This window comes from Gracilinanus agilis, chromosome 1 (assembly GCF_016433145.1).
Source record: "Gracilinanus agilis isolate LMUSP501 chromosome 1, AgileGrace, whole genome shotgun sequence".
NCBI lineage: Eukaryota > Metazoa > Chordata > Mammalia > Didelphimorphia > Didelphidae > Gracilinanus > Gracilinanus agilis.
In genome coordinates this window covers 721,587,074-721,607,657 of record NC_058130.1, presented here as the reverse complement: position 1 = coordinate 721,607,657, position 20,584 = coordinate 721,587,074, and the positions used below count along the sequence as shown (strand labels likewise).

Genomic DNA, 20,584 nt, shown 5'->3' with positions numbered 1-20,584 from the left:
ATGGTTTACCTAGGTTTTTACAGAGGATATGATAAAGTATATCATGCTATTCTTGTGGAAAAGATAAAAGAGATGAGTGCTGAATTATGGTATGATTACATATATTATAAATGTCTAATGGCCTATTCAAAAGAGTGTTGTTAATTCTCTAATGACAGCAGGAAATCTTCAAGAAATGACCAGACCGACTTTACAGTACAATATTCTAGTACAGTTGTCCACTTGTCTCCTCTTTTTTCTATTTAAGAATACCAGGACATTTTCCCAAATGTTTATCTAAAATTGAACTTTATCTATATATATCTTTGATTTATTACTACCTCAACCTTGTCAAAAAAGGAAAGTGGTTTAGTCTAACATGCCTGGTTTTTAACTGTGTTTTTCTGACAGAACATACTTTGCAAAAATCCTCCTTAACAGGCATCTCAATTGCTCCCTTTCTCCCTTGCTCTCTGGAGGCTGTCTCCTCTTCCTCCTCCTCTTCTTCCTTCTCCTTCTCCACTTCTCTCTCTCCAACCCCTTTCCTCTCTTCCAACTACTGCCCAGGTGCCACCTTCAAGTCTCCTGGACCATCCTTGCAAACCTCAGCCCCAGCATCATGATTGATGATTATGAACCAGCCTATGACCTAGACCAGTGATTCCCAAAGTGGGAGCCACTGCCCCCTGGTGGATGTTGTGGCGATCCGAGGGCACCGTGATGGCCACAGGTGCATTTATCTTTCCTATTAATTGCTATTAAAATTTAAAAAAATTAATTTCCAGGGGGCTAAGTAATATTTTTTTCTGAAAAGGGGGCGGTAGGCCAAAAAAGTTTGGGAACCACTGACCTAGACTTATTTTGTATCCCTAAGCACTAAGTTCAAGATTTGGAGAAAGTATTCATTCCTCATGGACTTATCATGGACAGGACTGAATGTTTGGCATGAGATATGATGAAGGAGATGGGAGTCCACCATATCACTGCCCTCTGTGTCTTCGAGGATGGCTATAAATTCTTTGCTGATTTACTGGATTATATCAAAGCACTGAACAGGAATAGTGATAAATCAATTCCTATAACAATAGATTTTATCAGATTGAAGAGCTACTGCAATGAGCAGTCAACAGGAGACATCAAAGTGATTGGTGGAGATGATCTCTCAACTTTAACTGGAAAGAATGTCCTGATTATTGAAGATATAATTGACACGGGAAAAATGATGCAGACATTGCTTTCCCTGGTCAAGCAGTATAATCCAAAGATAGAGAAAATAGCCAACTTGCTATTGTGAAGAGGACCCCTCCCAGTGTAAGATATGGACCTGACTTTGTTGGATTTGAAATTCCAGACAAATTTGTTGTTGGATATGCCCTTGACTACAATGAATACTTCAGGTACTTAAACTGTGTGTGTCATTAGCGAGACTGGCAAAGACAGGTACAAAGCATGAGATGCAACTTGGTGTGCAGAGAAGCTTTGAAATACTGTGGGGAAACCCACCAACTTCAACTCTGGACCACCAGCTAAATTGTCCAATGTTTCAGCCCCATGACCATCTGCATATTTGAGCTTTTGCATGTACTGTATCTTGTCTATTTTGTATTTTAGGAATGTTAGACAGTTGCTGCAATTTTGATTGCTGTTTCATTTGTGCTACAAAACCAAAAGAGATTATCGCTACCCCAGGTGGGTTGTATTGCTTGAATTGCTGTTTCACTTATGAATGGGAAATTACTTAAACCACACCAACAGAATTGAAATAGCTAAAGTATTGTGAATGTAAGAGATGTTTAAAGAGGATATATTGATTTTTAAATGGGTAATTTAATTTTATGTTAACAAAAATGCAGAGAAGTGATTGAATATTGTTAGTTAACATCTTTTTGGTGTCAAAGAGGGAACAGTCAACTTCAATATCTGTTCCAGTTCTGTTCCAGAATCCAAGAGGTTTGATTATTTTATGATAAACATATCTATTTCCTGGAATGATATTATTATTTCAAGAACTTTGGTTGTTGTTGCTAAGAATTAAAATGAAATTAACTAGTTAATTTTATAGAGATAGGCAACAGAATGAAAAGCCCTCCCAAAAATTAATTGATCTGACTGTCCCACTCTTACAGATCATTTCCTTTCTATGCTCGCCAGTCAAAAGTAGTTTTCTTTTAAAAATGAATTAACATTCCTAATATTTTACTTTTGAAATCTATAATGCAAAATGCTTAAAATAAAGGCTGTTTCTTAAAAAAGAAAAAAATCCTCCCTAACTCATACACACCCACGTAGGTTTCATAAAATATTGCTTACAAAGGAGAAATGCCTTTTAACAATGATAGTATGCTATCAACATTGACTAGTGTATTTGAAAGGTTTGATTCTCGTTGATTTTTACATTGTAAACAATATGCTGAATCACTTCATACAAGCCTACCTATGTTTCACTAAATGCATTATATATATATAAATCCTTATAATGCAATAATGTTCCTTTATATTCACATACCATAGTTTTTTAAGCTGTCCCCTAATCCCTTGGCACATTTTTTTTGTTTCTTTAGGGAATGGCTCAGTCTCACAGATTAGTGTCATTTACCTCAAGAAATAGTAACTTTAATCAGATATTAATACAAAATTCCCCCCCCCCCAGCTTGTATGTCTTCTTCTGTTCCTCAATGGATTATTTTTGTTTACATAAAAGTTCTTAAATTTTATATAAGCAGAATAGTTTTGTTTTTTATCTTTCATTTTCTATAATGTAAGTTTTTAATACTTGGCATTTTTATATACTTAAAATTATTGATGTAAAATTAAACGTAGTGTTTTTGTTTTTTTTTACCAGACTCATTTCCATTTTCCTCAGAAGTCCTTAGCAATCCACAAACAAGAAAGTGGAGTTCATAATAAAAGATAAAAAGTTTTGTCACCCATTCTTGGTCAACCTATGGTAGTTCTTTGTGATCACAAGTTTCTTTTTTAAGATATTCACTAAACATCCCCCTTTTAGGATTACATAGTGTTTGGGAAAGACTAGCATTTCTGGTGTTAGGGCTTGTTGAGTCTTTTCAAGGCTACACATCCATCTTTGGTGTCCTCTTGCCACTAAACTCTGACCTGTGGTTCCAAGTAGCTATACAGCAGTTATACCCAAGCAAAACCAAGCATGTGGGCTAAACTAGGTTGAGAGTAACTGAAGTCCATCAGTGAGTTAAGGCATTGTCTACTCCAGGCATTTGAAAAACACTTTGGCCCTGGCCCACACGTGGGTGGATGAAAACAATTTATTCCAACAGCCACAAAGGGTCAGAAGCAGGTGCTGTGGAGTGCTTAGAGCTTGGTTAGGTATGGAAGAAGCCAAGATCATCCATTACATCCTGTCCCATCACCAAGTGTCTTGACTTTTGTCATGCTCCTGAACTTTGATGAGTCTAGAAGAGAGTGAAGCAGATGACTTTATGCGGCTCTGCTTCACTTAAATCCAATTTATGTTTGAATCAAAAGACATCACCCTGGGTGCAGCTGGGTGGCTCAGTAGTTTGAGAACAAGGCCTAGAAATGGAAAGTCCAAGGTTCAAATTTGGCCTCAGACACTTACTAGCTGTGTGACCTTGGGCAAGTCACTTAACCCCCATTGCCTGGCCCTTACCATTCTTTTGTCTTGGAACCAATACATTGTATTGATCCTAAGGCAGAAGATAAGGGTTTAAAAAACAAAAGACATCACCCAGTGATGTCATTTTGATCTTCTTTAAGTACAAAAAAATAATCAGCCATCCCCTTAAATAATGTGCTTAGAAATTTTACCAGGAATGGAAGTCAAGCCAACCAACCTATAATCTGCTGGCTTCATTCACCTCTCTTTAAAAAAAGGGGACGGACTAATGCAAATAGTGACTCAATAAATACCAGTTCTCAAAACTGATCTCAGATATCAGCTCCTTATTACCAATTTTTGTCTAGTCTATACTTGTCAAAAAGATTATTCTGACTGACAGAAAGCAAAATCAAAGGAAAAGCTGAACAGCTGGTACCTTTTCTGCATAACCTAGTCATCTGGTTAATCATAATAAGCATTAGTTCTGTTCTGTCTCTGACCATTTCTGGGGACAAGTGATGTTATTTTTTAAGAATGCTGCCATGATTCTAGATTTCTCAATAGCCTGCTTTTACCTCCCTCTTTTGTATTTCTTTAACAAATTTAACTTAATGGTCAAGAGTCTTTTTGTCTTCAGAATTTAATTCATATCTTGTATTTAAAACTGTGCATCAAAATTTAAAGAAAGACAATGACAAATTGAAGAGGCTTGAGAGGAGAATAACCAGCTTGAAGAAGTACCTAAAATCTATGTTTTACACAGAGATCAGTTGAAAAACGTGGGGGGTTTTAGCCTTGGAGAGTGCTAAATAGAGACATAAGTATCCTCAAGTATTTGAATTATGTGGAAGAGGGATTATATTTACTCTGTAGTCCCGGAGAGCAGAAGCAAATGATAAAAGTTGCAGAGACATGAAATCAGGTTTGATATAGAAAAACTTGAAAACAATTAGCTATCCAAAAGTGGAATGAGCTGCCTTGCTACAGGATCCTCCTTCACTGGACAAGACCCTCAAGCAAAGGCTAATCCTTCACCAATAGACTCCTCTTCTGGCATTTGACTCCACTGACTGTTCCCCATGCATGGAATTTTCTCTCCTTGACTCAGTCTCCTAGCTTCAAGTTTCAGTTAAAACCCTACCTTTGGCAAGAAGTCCTTTTTGATCTCCTTTTTACTGCTAATCAGTGCCTTCTGAGATTGTCTCCAATATATATATTTTTGCATATATTTTGTAGTTTGTACATAGTGGTTTGTAGTCAGTCAATAAACTTTCATTAGGCATTATATTATCAGGCATATTGTAAGTACTGGGGATACAAAAAGAAGCAAAGTAGACCCTGCTCTCAAAGAATTCACAATCTAATGGAGATAACAAATAAAAATGTAGAAACAAGATATATATAGGATGAATAAGAAATCATTAAAAGAGAAAAGGCAATAGAATCAGGAGGTGTTGGGAAAGGCTTCCTGTAGAAGATGGGATTTTAGCTGGAATTTAGCCTGAAAAAAAGAATGTATTGTTTCTGGAATACTAAGGAGGCTAGTATCACCAGATCATAAGAGAACAATAAGGGTAAGGAACAAAACTGTAAAGGTTGGAGAGGGCTAGTTAATGAATAAATTTGAATGCCTAACAGAGAATATTGTATTTGATACAGGAGGCAATAAGGAGTTTGAGTAGGAAAGTGACATGACTGTATCCGCATTTTGGAAAAAACACTTTGGTGGCTGGAGAACAGATTGAAGTAGGTAGAGCCTAGAGGCAGGCAAGACCCACCAGCAGGCTGTTGTAATAGTCCAGGCATGAAGTGATGAGGGCCTGCACCAGCGTGGTGGCAATGTCAGAGGAGAGAAGGGGTTCTATTTAAGAAAAGATACAAAGGTGAAATTGACGCCCAGGCAGTAAATTAGATATGGGAGGTAAAAAGATAGAAATCCAGGATGACTCTTAACTTGTAAATCTGAAGGACTGGGAGGATGGTGTTGCCTTCGCAGCAATATGAATGGTGGGACTGAGAAAAAGGTTTTTGGGGAAAGAGGAAGAGTTTGGTTTAAACATAATTAATTTAAGAAGTCTACTAGACATCCATGTTGTCAGCGTTATATGTTGCCTCTTTCCATTAGATTGAGATCCTTGAAGGCAAGAGGCTGTTTCTGTCCTTGTATCCCCAGCTTTTCTTGGTAAATAGTAGGCATATAATAAATGCTGAACTGAAGCAATTGTTCTGGTTGTTGAAAAATCTGATCCAAAATAGTTCTTGTCATTCATTGGTTCTGTTTTTTGAAGGATAAAATTATCATTAAAGCAAATCAAGATATTTCCTGACTTCCTTTGGTCAGAGAAATAACCCTAGTAGCTGTGGTCCTGATTACTGTGAAGTATCTTATTAATGCTTTAATCATGTTTCATGGTAGGCTTGTAATAGTTCCCAAACTCATCTAGACCTTATTTGTTGTCCAGGTGCCATGTACAGCACATTTATATTATCACTTCTATTTTTGTCTCCATTAATCTTAACTCAAATATTTCACCATTTCTTCTTCACCCTTCCATTCTTAAGTTTTCTCACATGTACATACTTCTAAAATATAAAATACCACTCTCCTTTAACCTCTGCCCTTCTCCATCTGACCCCCTTTTCCCTTTCTCTCCTTTCTATATTCCCTTCTTTATTCCTCTCCTCCCTATCTCCTAAAAAAACATTTATCAGGGGAGGTCCTAGGTTCAAATCTGGCCTCAGACACTTCCCAGCTGTGTGACCCTGGGCAAGTCACTTGACCCCCATTGCCTAGTCCTTACCACTCTTCTGCCTTGGAGCCAATACACAGTATTGACTCCGAGACAGAAGGTAAGGGTTAAAAAAAACAAACAAACATTTATCAAACTTCTGTATGTCAAGCAAGATATTTGGAACTTCAGTTAAGGAGAAAATGTCCATTAAATTTAAGCTAAATTTAAACGAATTCAGGTTTACAAATTGAAGTTCCACTTAAGTTTCCAAACCTTCCCTCTTCCTCTCCCTTTCCTCTCTTCTTCTTACTTCTCTACTATACCCTCCTAGTCTCTTCCCTTCTTTCTTCTCTCCTCCCTTCCCTGTCCCCCACCTAAATTCTCAACTGTATTCTCCTCCTTCCTTCTCTCCTCCTTCCTAAATTCTCTGCATTCTCTTTTCCCTCTCTTCCTCGCTTTTTCCTTCCCTTCTCTCTTTATCTCCATCTTCCTCATTTCTCTCCCGAGGAACCTCTTCTATTTTCATTTTCCTTTATTCTCACCTTCCCCTTTCTCTTTTCATCTCTCCCAAGATATCTCTTCCTCTCCCATTCTCTCCCTTTTCCCTCCCCTAATCCTTTCTTCCTCGTCTGCTTTTCCGTTTCTCCTTCCCCACTCCTCCCTTGATTCCTTTCTTCTGTTCCCCATTCCCCTTCTGTTCTTTTCTGCCTTTCCTCCTCTTCTCCTCCTGTCTCTCCCTTTTCTTATTTTTTTCATGCTCTTCACTCTATTCCTTTCTTCTCCCTCTTTTTTCCTAGTCCTTCCTTCCCCTCCACTTCCTTTCCTCTTCTTTTACGCTTTGTCAGCTAGTTTTTCTGCTCCTCCACACCTTTTTCTTTCTTTCTTTCTTTTTTTTTTTCTTTTTGGCCCGGCAGCGCTTCACGCTCCGGTGAGGCGGTCCTACTACCCTTCTACCCTTCTACCCTTCTACCCTTCCTCCCTCCGTCGTCTTTCGTTGTTAGGAGCAGATGCGCAGTCGGCCCACTTGCGGACGCGACAGAAAACTGCTGCGCGAGGCCAGCTCGAGGCGCGCTCTCGCGGGGTACGCGACTTTGGAGGGGCGTGTCCAAGACTAGCAGAGCGTGCGCGCTCGCGCGATTGCGTGCGTCGTGACGGCAGAGCGCTGGCGGCGGCGGCGGTGGCGGCGGAGCTGTTTGTTCTGGGCTCCTGCTCCCGAGAGCTGAAACAGAGGCTCCCAGAGGTGCCCATCGAGTTGGGGGACCGGGCCTAGGCCCGGGCCCTGTGTGTGAGGGTAGAGGCGGCAGGGGCCGCGGCTTCCGGACGTTGCGCTCCTCGGCCTCGGGGCTGGGCCCCGGCGCCGTACAGCCTAGAGGAGGCGGTGGCAGCGGCGGCGGCAGTGTGCGGCCTAGTCCCAGGTGAGGCGAATGTATCTGTCCTTCAGGGAGGGAGGCATGGACTGATGACTGAAGGACGGCGTCCAGAAAGCAGGCAGGCAAGAGGGTAACTGGGACTGGGCTGCCCAGCTCAGCGGGGTCCGGTCAGGAAGCGGTCCCGGGTGATTGGGGGGGGGGGGGTAGACTTTCGGATTCTAGACATTTACTTACGCCTCCTGCCAACGTAACCTGCATTGCGTAATAGGGCCAGTGCGCCAAACACACCTACGCCATCTGCGCAGCGCCGCCGAGGGGCGGGGGGACGTGGGGGGAATGGGGGAAGCCTGGGACAGCGGACGGGAAGGTGGGAGGGCGGGATGAGACTGGGAGGCCTCTTCTTTCAGCACGGCTCATTCTAAGCCTTTCGGACGCAGCCCAGCATGCTTCTGTAGCGGGGGTGCCTGGAACCCGCTATGTCCTCTGCGCAGCGGGTCGGGCCCGGGGGTTATTCTGCGCCGCCTGCGCACTGCCGCCCGGGACGGGCGCTGCGCCTTTGGCGTAAGGGGAGGCCTCCCTGCTGATCTCTGCTCCTTTAGCGTAAGCGCCGTCTCCTCCCCCTCGCTCCCTCCCTTTTTCTCCGCTCGCCGCCGTTGGCGCACGTGAGGGGGGACCTCCGCCCGGGGCTGCGCTGTCCGCGTAGGACGGGGGAGGGTGCGTGTCCTGTGCTGGAAGCTCGGGGGCCGGTCGAGGGGCGCGGAGAACGCCGGGCCCTAGTTGGGGGGGCAGGGGGCGGGCTGAGATTTATGGCACTTCCTGCCGCCGCCATTTTGTAAAGTGAGCAGGAGGAAGCGGCGGCGGCTGTGGCTGTGCTGCGGCGGGAGGCACCCTGCCGGGAGCCGCCTCCGCCTGCTGCCCCCGGGTGAGCTGCGATGACGGGGTCGGGGGGAGGGATATGGCCCGGTTTGGTCCCTCTCCCCCACACCCTAGTCCCCGCGGCATCTTCTTGCGGCCCAGCCCTCCCGGGGTAGGGCCCAGCCTTAGTTATCCCATACCCTGGGCCTGAGGTCCTCTTCCTTCTCTGCATATCGCTCACGTGGACCTAGGGCCCCGAGGTTCCCATCCCAGTGTGGAGGCGTGCTTCTGGTCCTTGGGTTGGTCGGGTTGTACGGCCCGGGTAGATGCGGAGTCTGCTTGGCCTTGCTTGCCTCCTGTGGTGCGCTTTCTCAAGTTCGCTATTTCCGTGGAGCCTTTGAAATGCTTATGTGTAGGAGAGGCCTGAGGGTTTTGCTGGACTGACCCTTTGGAAGGAATGTATTGCCGGAAGATGAGAAGCTTTGGAATGGGGTGGAGGCTGATGTTTTTTGAGACCCTTGATAACTTTAGTTCTGTTCCCCGTTGAAAGGCACTTGTTTTTGTTTAGCAGTTGGAATTGCTTGTGTTTCTACTATTCGGTTTTGACTTTTATGAATCGTCAAAATAAAAATAGAATCTCATCATTTCCTTAAAATGACATCCAGCCTTTGTGAATGGGAGAACCGAATTAAATACTTTAAGGCCAATGAATGAGTCATCTGTCTTTCTTATGTGACTGTGACCAACTGAACTCTTATTTGCTTATAACCGTCATTTCTTGTGTTTTTTTTTTTTAAATGAATCTTTTTGGTACAACCTGCTTGTTTTTTGGAATTTATGAACGGTTTAAAATTAGACTTTTGGTTATTTTAGGTTTATTTCAGTTAAAATATACCCAATTTCAGTATGTCTGTCTTCTTTAGAAATTGGAGCTACTTTTCCTTGGATTTGGTAAGATTTGGTTTTAAAATAAGGATTTAAGGGGCAGTTAAGTAGCTCAGTAAATTGAGAGCCTGGCCCAGAGACAGGAGGTTCTGGATTCAAATGTAACCTCACACTTTATAACTGTCTTGGGCAAGGCACTAACCCCCATTACCTAGCCCTTACCACTCTTCTGCCTTGAAACGAATATATAATATTTATTCTAAGATAGAAGGTAAGGGTTTTTAAAAAATAATAATAGTAAGTTTTTGTAAAACCGTGGTTGCTATATGTTCTTTGTTCACTATGTATTAAATATTGCTATAGTGAGTTTAGCAATAGCTATGGGGATTTTCTCAGTGGATCTGAAAACCAAATTGCTTTATATTTAAAACAATTATTTTTAACTGACAAAGGGGGGGAAATCTTACCTTTCCTTACCTCTTGTGCTTTTCTTAATGTCATAAAATTTAACTTTTTTTGTTTTAATATTGAGACTTGCTCGAATTGTTTCATAAAAGGATAACTTTATGGACAGATAGTAATTCGAATACTGTGAAAATGGAAAGCAGAATGCTGTTATACAGGCTTTGAATGGAATACATTTTAGTGGAATAAAAAGTATTAAAATGTTTTCTTTGTGTGGAAACCAAACTTGTTTTTTCACTGTTGAGATGCTGTGAAAGTAATGATAATTAGTCCCTGCTTTTTTTCTATTTTGGATTTAGTTGAGAGAAGTTTAAAGTTGTGGCAACCACTATTTTTACAGATCCTTAGAATCTGGCATTGAAAGTGCTTCCTTTCAAACTTGTAGCTGCTTATAGGAATTGTACTTAGTAGGAATTAAATATGCAAAATTGTATTTGTCGAATTACTTTAGGATATTAAAAAAAAAACTTGTTTCTATTTTATGGGTCAGCAGTGGTAATTATTGACCAACTTGTATTTTTACTGTGGGTACAATATTAGGTTCTTCAGTTCTGACAGTTGATTATTTTGGAAGCATAAGTTATACAAATTTTCAAGTAATGAAAGTCATAGATCTTAAATCTGTTCTTGATCCACGTTTTAAGGTGTAATTATGTCATATTTAAAGTGATGAAAATACTTTGATTTTTTAAAATTCAAAATTAGCAACTTTAGTTTATCTCTCTTTATGCCTAACAACTTCATTAAAGATTTTTACTAATGTTTCATAAGTCTTTATAATACTTTTATCTTTTAGAAAGTATTGGACATTTTAGTTGGGCTCTAGTTTGAAAAGTGGAATGTTTCATTAAGAATGTGTATCTTCAAATTTTGTTTTTCATTTAGACCTTTGGTCTGACAAGAAATGGGAAGTGTTATTGCTCACCTTAAGAAATTCAATTTTTCTTTGATTTCAATTCAGCAAGCATTTACTAAGTTTTTTCTATTTCAAATACCAAGAAAATGGTGATGAACGTTATCCCTTCTCTGAAGGAGGAAGGTGTAGATAGCCATCTCTTTGGAGGATCATAGAAAGAACACTAGATTTAGAATCAGAATACTTAGGTTGGAATAGAGACTGTGACCTTGAGCAAGTACATTTTTTTTTATCAGTAAAGGGGCTAAGCTAGCTGACATAAAACAACACCCTTTCCAACTTGACTTCTCATCCTTTGCTTATGATCTAGGGATTCATTCATTCTGTAAACATTTCCTAAGTACCTAAATATGAGTAGTGGGGTGGGGAGATAAGACATCCAGAAATTAATAATAAGGAATGAAATAAGATTGAGATGGCTTGTGGTAGTTATTCTATTTGTAAAGAATTGAATTTAGTAATAAGATTTTGGTATTGGTCATTTAGCATAACATAAGTTGTGATCAAGATACCTGAGTTTGTCTAAGCCAAATTTCAGATTTTGTTTTATTTTTACCTTGCATTTTCCTTTTAGGAGTTTCAGTGGGTTAAATGGATTTTGGATTTGTTTTTACTTGAAAAGAAAGAAGTATTCTTTTTTTTAAAGAAGTGTATTCTTCAAAAGATGAATGGATAATCATTAAGTGTAGACTAAATGTAAAACGTTTTTCTGATTTAATAGACAGCTCAGGGAAGTTGAAGTCTTCATGAAGATAGGATCCCAGAGAGCTTGCTTGGTAATAGGGTAAAAACTTATGGGCTTGAATTTAGAAATGACATACCAGAGACCACAATTACTACTTCACTGGTCATAGGCAGGTCACTTAGCTTTGCTGAATCTCAGTTCTAGCAACTGTAAAAATGAACCAACATCACATCTTATACTAGTTGCCTTACAAAACTATGAAAAAAATAGAAAGGTTATTTTATGCAATGTCTACAACTAAACCTGGAGTCAGGAAGAAATAATCTCAAATCTTACCTCTGATAATTGGCAAATAATCTTTGTTAGCTTCAGTTTCATCTGTAGAGAAATGATACTTGTCAGTCAAAAGAGAAAAGTATCTGTAAACACTTACTAAAATGTCTACTATGTGCCAGGCACTGCATTAAGCACTTGGAGAGACAAAAAGAGGCAAAAAGGGTTTTACATTCTAAAGCTTCAGGAGCTTTCCATTTTCAAATTGTTAATGTAATGGAAGCTCATTCCCCACCCTCAACCCATCCTTACTCAAAGCTCTTCTCTTTTTCTGTGGAGGATACTGTGTTCTAGTTACCTAATTTTACAGCCTTAGAATTATCCTTTCTCCTTCCTAACTGTGTTCAGTTTCTAAGCCTTGTTGATTCTACCTGTTCTATAATTATGGCATTCTTTTTGCATTCCAATGAATGAGAAGGGGCCTACTGACCCCTTTTCAAAAGAATATTTTTAAATGCTTCAAATATTTAGAATATTGTGGAGATCAATTACATTGGAATTTTTGAAATAAAAAACAAGTTCACACATCCCAGGTTAAGAACCTCAGATCCCGACATTTCTTGTACATCTCCATTAAACCCAGCCTCTGTTGTAATTTAGGTATTTGTTGCAGTGACTTATTTGGCCTCTTTCTATTGTAATCCCTCTTAAAGCTATCCTTCACAAAGCTGCCTAATAAATGATTTTACTTATTAAAACCCAAATTTGATCATGTCACTCTTATTCGATCCTTAGTGATTCTCAATTATCTCTAGAATAAAATAAATGCCTCAACCTGGCATTTAAAGCTTGCTATAATTTGTCTTCCATTACCTTTCCAGTCAAATTTCATATTCTTTATTATGATAACCATATTGTGATATCGTCCAGTTCATTGGCAAGTATCTGTTCATTGCCTATATACCAGCCACCGAGGCTATACAGAGACAATAGAACAACCTATGTCCTTAAGTATCTTACAGCCTGTTGTAAGAGGTGTTCTAAAATATGCAGAATGAATATGAAATATAAAGTTGCTAAAATACAAAGTGATTGAGAGAGAGCACTAGCTGTTGGGAGAGTTCTGGAAAGACATTATCTAGAAGGTGATGCTAGAACTTTATCTTGAAGGCATTTTGGATTAAATAGGTTATTAGAATGTGATTTCAGAGATGCTTTTGCTACAGAGTTTTTTTTGTTTTTTGTTTTAATTTTTTTTTGTTTTTTTTTTTAACCCTTGTACTTCGGTGTATTGTCTCATAGGTGGAAGATTGGTAAGGGTGGGCAATGGGGGGTCAAGTGACCTGCCCAGGGTCACACAGCTGGGAAGTGTCTGAGGCTGGGTTTGAACCTAGGACCTCCTGTCTCTAGGCCTAACTCTCACTCCACTGAGCTACCCAGCTGCCCCCTGCTACAGAGTTTTAAGAGTCAGTTGGGAGGAGAACCAAAACAAAGCAGTATCAGAAAAACCCAAGAAAGAAATAGAATCCAGAAAGAGAATCATCATCCATGTCTAATGCATAGAGGTTAGGAAGATTGAAGACTGAGCAAAACAGCCAGATTTGGACTCATGCATTTTCCCCCATAGTTTTTAAAATCTCTAGCTTCAAAGCATAGCTCAGGTCCTATTAACAAGACCTTTCCTGATCCCCTCCCATTTGTTAGTGCTGGAGTTACTTTGTATATACTTTGTATTTACTTATCCATGTGTTTTATATGCCCCAAATAATGTAGGTCCTTAAGAGAGAGGTATGTTTTATTTTTGTCTTTGTATCATTACTTAGCACACTGAGACCTAAAGATAATATAGATATTTAAGAAATGTTTTAAATGAATTGGATAGAGTAATAATAGCTAGCATTTCTATAGCACTTTAAGATTTGCTGCATGTTGTACATGTTATCTCACTTGATCTTCATATAAAATGTTAGTTATTAAACCTTAAAACATGGGCTCACTTATTTTAATCTATTTTGAGCTCTTACAACTCTAGATTTTCATGAGTGTAAGTAAAAAATTAACACGTACACCTGTACTGGTGGGAAATAGGCTAATAATAACATGTTTACATAGTATTTTAGAGTTATAGCCCTTTTCATGCATTATCTTTTGATAAAACATTTTGTAATTCTGTACTGAAAAAATTGATGTGAATGGAAGGTCTTTAGTGTGATTGTTAAAGGAAATAGGCGGTTATACATTACCTACTACATGCCAGGCACTCTGCTAAGGTACTTTTTTCCTTTTACAGATTTTTAAATTTTGATCCTCATAATCCAGGTAGGTAGGTGCTATGATATTATCTCCATTTTACAGTTGAAGAAACTGAAGCAAGCAATTTAGCTTGCCCAGGGTTACACAGCTAGTGTCAGTGGCCAAATTTAAACTCAGATTTTCCTGACCACAGAACAAACACCATCTCTATTGAACCACCTAGCTGCTTCTGTTGTAATTAAAAACAATTTTTTCCCCTTAATTAATACATTATCATAAGGGTGGCAAGTCTCAGTGGTGGTCCAAAAATTACATACTTGAAATCATAGGTTGAAATTTAGTATTCACTTTTTAGGAATTGAATTGAATGTCTCAAGGGGCTTTGGAGATGCATTGCTATTCTTTTTGAAGCCAAGTACTTGATTAATGCAGGACAATTTTATTAGGTTATCGTTAGAGGAAAATAGGATTTAAGAGTAGGAAGCAGATTTGGTTGTGATTATCACCCTGTGTAGGCAGTTATCTATTTCACTATAGATACTTATTGTCCCATATACCGTGTACTAGATGTTAAGGATGAACAAGAATAGTAATTATAAAAGTGATCAGTCATTCATTTATGCTATTTCTTTAAAAATGTATGGGCTTTTTAAATAACCAGAAAATATAGCCAATGTTAGAGGGACAGAAACAGGAAAACAAAAACCAAAGATATAAATACAACTAGTAAATGAAAAGGATAAGATGATAGAGCTCTATCTTATCCTTTTCATTTACTATTATATATTATCATATACTATTATATATTATTATTACTATGTTATAGAACACAAATTAGACTTTCTTGGCATCAGGGAGGACCTGTACAGAAATGCGAGTTTTGGCGATGTAAAACACTTTGAGAATTACAATTATCCCAAAATAGAATGGTCAGCCAGAGTGACTGTATATAGAATTTCCTTCTTAGATATAGACTGTAGCTATTATAGTTACCGCTTTATATTATTGACTCATATATTTCTTCAGCTAATATTTTTGAACCCAAATATAGAACTTATATTTTTCTGGATTAAATTTCATTTACTTACATTCAGTTCATCTTCTTTTTTCTCATTTCGTTTTTGTTAATCATTATACTTGATAGCCCTTCCAATTTAGTATCATACTCAATCTCTTAAGTTAGAAGGGATTTTGTGTGCCTGAATAAAAATCAGTTCTAAGAACTCTGAATCGGAAGCATTACTGACAGTGAACTGAAATGTGCTTCTCTGTAGCTCTCCCTGTTTTTCCTAGTTCTGCCTCTGGGTTTAAAAAGAACTAGTCTTAATTATTTTTCCACAGGACAGCCTTCAGGTACTTGGAGACCACTATCATGTCCTTTCTAAGTTTTAGTTAAGTATCTCTATTTCTTTCAATTGATTCTTATTCTGGTCACATTCCAGTTTATCTATGCCCTTCTTTAAAAGCAATCTGAGATCTCAGCATTTTTTGTCTGCCATCTTTTGACTATTGACTCATTGATTTTGCTGTCCACTAAAACCTCATTTTTTACAGATGAGATTTTTGTGATCCAGATTGGGGGAGGGGCAGGTAACTAGCAAGAACAATTGTATCCTGTACATATGAAGTGTATGGGATGGGTGGGGTGGAGAGAAGAGTTTATATTTACTACTATTAAATTTCAGCATCTTTTATCATTCTTCTCTTTCATTAAATTGATGCTTATTAAGTTTCCTTTTTCCATTGTTGTAGCCTGTTTTGACACTTAAGTCTGTCATTCAAATGCTATGTTAACTCTCTCTTGCATTTGATGACTATTTATGCCTGTATCCCAGTCATTAATTAAAATGTAAAGTAGAACCCATCAAGCACAGATCCCTGGAAACCTCCTTTCCCATTGACATCAAACCATTAGTCTTTGAATACATTTCTCTTTTAAAAAAAAATATTACTAATATCTTTTGTTTTTTACACTCCCTACATTTTCTAATGTAGAGCTACCTCTTATAACAAGAAATTAGAGGGTGGGGGGTCAATAATTTAGAAAGATGAATCAACAGGAACAGCTGAATGGCTCAGTTGATTGAGAGCTAGGCCCAGAGATGGGAAGTCCTGGTTTCAAATGTGGCCTTAGACACTTCCTAGTGGTGTGACCTCCGGCAAGTGACTTAACCCCTATTGCCTAGCTCTTACCACTCTTCTGCCATAGAAGCAATACACAATATTGATTCTAAGAGGGAAGGTAAGGGTTTTTAAAAAATGAATCAACACATCAAAAATGCTTCTTGCATTAAAAAAAGAATCAACATTTCCTAGCTGTGTGACCCCCCCCCCCAGCCCTTACTGCGCTTATACATTAGAACCAGTACACAGTATTGCTTGTGTATCTGAACTGAACTCATTCTCAGTCCTCCAAGTTTTGTGATTAATCCACACCTAATCAGTCTTATTTAAAGAATAACAGTAGAAACTTTTTTTTAAATGCTTGACTGAAATCTTCAGAAACTATGCTTCCAGAATTCTCCATCTCTAACAATCATCCAGAAGGGAAATAGAGTGACACAAACCCGTTCTTGATGAAGCTATGCTAGCTACTAGTGATCACTGTGTCCTTTTCTAGATGTTGACAAGCCATCCCTTTAAGAGCTTTTGTAAATTTCTCTAGGACTTCTATTGCAGTGTGTTGACTTACGCTTTTCTCCTAAATTGGAAGATTTTTCCCTTTTCCAGTTTTGCAGCATCTCTTCTGTTCCTTCATGTTCTTTCAAAGATCACGAATAGTGACTAAGTATGAAAAAATTAATTAAAAAATTAATCTCTTTAAGTTTTGACTGAACAAGGTACCTTTATTCAGGTTACAAACAATTTTGGTTAGAGACATTGACTTCCTTTATCAGCCCAGGGTCCTCTGCCTTGAGCAATTTCCAACTAGCAATTATAGTAATTGTTGCAAAAGATGAGGAAACAGTGAAGTATAAGATTTTCAGTGATGGTTTTATATTTAACAAAAAGGGGAGCAACTTTAATGTGATTGCACTCTTGGAAAAAGACCTAGTAATACTTAACAAAAGTGAACAATGGTAGTGCAGCTCTTAAAACACTTGGGCCATATATCTTAGGTTTCCACATCAAACACATTGCTTCTACCAGTTCCTCTAATAACTTGGTCTGGTCAGAGACCAGTGACTTGAACATAACAAAAATAGCTAAGTAGTCTAGTCCTTTGTTGTCTTGGATTTTAACTCCTAATCCATTTATTTGGTGTTTCCAAATCCAAACATTACTCTCTTGATAGAGAAAATAGGCCAAAAAAAAAAAAAAAGTTGAGTGGTTCTGCCTTCTCACTGTCATCCATTTTATTACTGGCCTGATGAATTCTCTGGACCCTTTTCTCCCTAACATAGCTAAATAAAGCATTTATCCCTTTTTATTAGCATTCTGAGCTCCTGACACTTTATTGAACTGTGCCTGCCTCTTATGTTCATATCTGTCCTTGTAGATAAAATGTGAATTTTAAAGATCAAAAGTTGATGGATGAATTAATAGGCCATCAGTATCAGTGCAAATAAGCACCCCTCCTCTGTTTCCATATTATTTCTTTCTGTTGATATCACTCTCTCAAGTTGACTTTACTGTACTTGTTTATAAGTTGTATCCCCTAGTTGAAAATAAGTTCTATAAAGGCAAAGGACGTTTTTTTAAATTCCCCTGTAAATAGCGGGTATAGAAATTAATTTGGTTGAGATTTATAAGCTCTAAAAGGGTACAGAGGAGTAACAGCACTTTAAAGACACTTGAAGAATTTAAACTGGTGCCTTCTACACTCTTCATTCCCCTCCCCTGTTTTGGTTTCTTATCCTCCTGGTGAACTATGTAAAGAGTGTAGCCCGAAAGGAATAAAGTAGAAATAATATTGTAATGGGAATTAAATTTGTTTCATTAATCCAATTGAGAATGGCAATTAATTGGATTATCAGGTTTTTAGAATAAAAATTTTGACATTGGTTATTCAGTGTTTGAAATGTAATTTCCAACAAATTCAGTAGCTTTCCTGTGGATTATTTGTAAATGACCAGAGTTTGTCCAAAAAATTCCATTCCCTCCTAAGACTGAGTTTAAATTTGCATATTTATCTTCCTTTAGGTGAGAGTCCCTGATTTGCTTTTCATCAGTGCTGGTTGCTAGTTGACATTAGCTTTGTTCTATCTTCTCCTGGAATTGGAACTTTCCAAAGTTTAGTATCACTATAAAATACTGTGTGGAATATAATGTTTTTTGAGACTTCAGAAAACTCTTAAAGTGCAATGATTCTTAAAACATATTACAGGTTTATTCTTTTTTTTTAATTATTTGAAACACATTGCAGATTTTTTTTATCTTAAAAAATTTTTAATGGAGAGCATCAAAGTATAGTGGTGTAGAACTGCCTGAAATTGAACTTTAGCCTAAAGGCATTGTTGATTCAACTGTTTTCTCTCCAGTTCTTCAGAGCAAAGTTATAGATGTTTGTATAAGACTATTTAGGACTTTAAAACACATTTAGAAATTAATTTAGTATTCTAAAAGTGAAGAATGTCTGCCATTTAAAGAACTTTTCCCTTTATTGTATATCTTAAAATTTTTTTTTTGAAGAAAGGATTTTTTAAGTACATCCCTACTTTCTGCATTTTAAAGGGCATTTGTAGCTTTTAACCCAGATTAAATTTATTGTGTCTAGCATAGTTTTCTAGATTTCTGCATTGTATCTAAAATTAGATTGGTGAAAAGTCCTTTAAAGAAGAAAAATATACATCATGTTGGAAATTATGGTTGTCACTTCAGCAGATGTAGTTAAGATTCACTTTTTTTTCAAATTCTGAATGAGAATTCATCTTTTTAACTGCTAATATCTTTCTTATAGTGCAAGCTTAATAAGCATTCTTAGACACTGCTTGAAAAGTACACCTGATTGCTTAGCATTGGTTAGGTTTAAAAGCTCCAACTTAATCACCTTTATTTCAGAAAAATTCCACCTAACCTGCCCTTCCCTCAAGATTCCTGACTTCTTGCACTGTCACTCAAAGTTAAAACTACTCTGTTCCTTTAATTTTTCTTTTTCTTTTTCTTCAACTTTCCTCCAGCCAATTAACTTCCAAAGTCTTTTGAGTCTATTTTGAAATAGTTTCTTTTTGTCCAACTAACTTCTGAAACTTTCTCAGAGGGTCACCGTGATCCCTTGAAAACAGTTGAGGATTCTTGCCTCAATCTCTTGGTTCCTTGTCTCCTCAGTCTCTTACTATGGACCTTTCCCACAAATTCTGCAGAGATCATAAAGTTAGAGCTAGAAATACCCTTAGAGTTCGCTTAGTCATATCCCATAATTTCACAGATGAAGGAAGTTGAGGCCCCAAAAGTTTCTGACTTGTTTAGAGAATTATCCCTTTACTGGACTCACTCAGCTTTAAGGAAAGCCTTATTCCATGACCTGTTCTACCTTATCAACCCAGATTCTGAAACTAGTCAAGTCTCATCTTCCTCAACAGCCAGCATTTTCCATTGAAGAGCTGACAGGAACCACTCTGTCTGGAGGTCCTTGAAGGGGTAAGAAGAATGATAAAGGTGGTAAGGAGAATGAGACCAATATTGTAGGGTCAGGAGGGCAAAGGTGCTGATGGCAACCAAGGCAACTTTATTGATTAAAGTTAACACTTTTTTCTAGGGGGAGAAAAATAAGTTAGGCTCCAACACAAGCTTTCCACATCCATAATAATAGGTAATGATTAACAGAAGACCATAAGTGATTTATAGGTGACATGTTGTGCAGGGGTCTGAGAAATGGGAATTTCCATAGGTTACCTGATACATACTTAAGAGTTTTCCTAGGTTACATGATACATACAGTCAGGGGTTCCTAGGGGTTTTAGACACGGACATAACATGGAAAGGAGAGAAGGGAGAGAGAGTGTGGTTGGTGGTCTAAGGCTTTGCCTCCTACAAAGAGCCAAACCAGGTTTGCAGATTTTTTTTTATGTTCATCCTGAACACATGATAACTGCCTTCAAGTATTTGGATTCCTATTCTGGTTAAGATGGATTAGAATTGTTCTGGTTAGTATCTTGGAAGGCAGAATTTGGAACAGGTGAAAATTTAATAGAAATATATTTTGTTTTAATGTACGGGGCGGGGGGGGCACTCTTAAAATTAGAATTATTCTTAAGCGGAATGGGTTGTTTCCAAGTAGTAGGCTGCCACTTAATATATTTGAGAAAAGATGTGAGTCTTTGATAGCATGGATTTCTATTCTGATACATATTTTGGTCTAGGTGGCCTCAAAATTTCCTTCTAACACTGAGATTTACATTTGATAGAAGATAACAGAAATGGAATTTGAATCCGGCTTCTGACTTCTAATAAAAAACAGTAACTTTTAGTGTGCTTCCTTCCAAACCAACCTTCCTACTGAAGTTCTTTTTTCACCTAAGGACAATATCCATCCTTCTATTTTCCCAGGTTTACCTTTTGAGAATGAGGAAACTGGTATTAGGAAAGGTTAAGTGATTTATTTACCTGTGGTTACAATAAATTTTTTTGTTGCTG

General features: G+C 38.2%; 1 pseudogene; it reads left to right on the top strand.

The window, feature by feature from the left end:
* Positions 1-1,432, top strand: LOC123256751 (annotated as a pseudogene).
* The last annotated feature ends 19,152 nt before the right edge of the window (positions 1,433-20,584 follow it).